Below are 437 nucleotides of genomic sequence, written 5' to 3'. Positions count from 1 at the left end.
AATGCTGAAAGGTTATCTGAGCATCTATTACAGATACTATCCCTTCCTCAAACCGACACATCCACGACCTCCTGATGTTAGTCAATACATTTATAATAATCTTTTGGCTAAGGAGAACGAACTCACTCACACACTCTCGCACACGCACAAAGAGCTAGAAGTACAAGACGCTCTACAAGACACGTCATGGCGAGTCCGACTACTTACATGCCATGGGGTTCAACCATTCCTGAAAAATTATTCTTATGACATGGGGGCGTATGCTGGGGACTAAATGAATTCTACATTTCAGACAATCATCCGTGTAAACTTTGTTGTTACCGTTAATCCTTGGATCCGAGTGACGTTACTATCCCGTCATGAGGAAATTTGGCCGGGGGGCGGGTGATCATTCCGTCATTAATATATTTCAAGTTTGAGAATTCGTTCTACACATT

Source organism: Penaeus monodon, chromosome 33 (genome assembly GCF_015228065.2).
Source record: "Penaeus monodon isolate SGIC_2016 chromosome 33, NSTDA_Pmon_1, whole genome shotgun sequence".
In the NCBI taxonomy this organism is placed as follows: domain Eukaryota; kingdom Metazoa; phylum Arthropoda; class Malacostraca; order Decapoda; family Penaeidae; genus Penaeus; species Penaeus monodon.
Note: the sequence above shows the minus strand (reverse complement) of the source record.